Below are 617 nucleotides of genomic sequence, written 5' to 3'. Positions count from 1 at the left end.
ATATTATATAATTAAATAAATATATGTATAAAATTATTTTATTTAGATAATATATTAAAATTAAATTTATATTATATATGCCAAATGTATAAATATATTTTTGTTCACGTGGCCTATTTAATTGGATTCGCTGATGTTCAATTATTTTCTTTAATCCCACATACAGCCTCTTAAAAGAAATTCAATGCTATAGATTTATATGATGAATTGTGGATAAAAAATAATTTATAAGAGAAGTAAAACTTTGATATTTTTTTATGAAATGAATTGAATTTTTATTCAACCGATCTGTGTTTTACAAAATTAAAAAAAGGGTTTGTATTGAGCTTTTAAATAAATTAAATAAACCCAGGTTGTTATTTTTGAATTGTGAAAATTTAATTATAAGAGGGTCTTTTTTAGTGTTGTTTGAGAGAGAGAGACTTTTGATAATTAAAAAAAAATATAAGTATTGTTTTGGTCCCTAACGTTGAGATTTTTTTTTTGTATTAAAATTGCCTTTTTAAATAAAATTTTTAATTTAATTCCTAAACTACCCCTATTTTAATAAATAAAATAAAATTTTAAAATAAAATAAATATAAAATAAAAAAAAACGAAAGAAAGGGAACAGAGAAG

This window comes from Arachis duranensis, chromosome 9, assembly GCF_000817695.3.
Source record: "Arachis duranensis cultivar V14167 chromosome 9, aradu.V14167.gnm2.J7QH, whole genome shotgun sequence".
NCBI lineage: Eukaryota > Viridiplantae > Streptophyta > Magnoliopsida > Fabales > Fabaceae > Arachis > Arachis duranensis.
The sequence above is the reverse complement of the archived record's forward strand: the minus strand, read 5'-3'. Positions refer to the sequence as shown.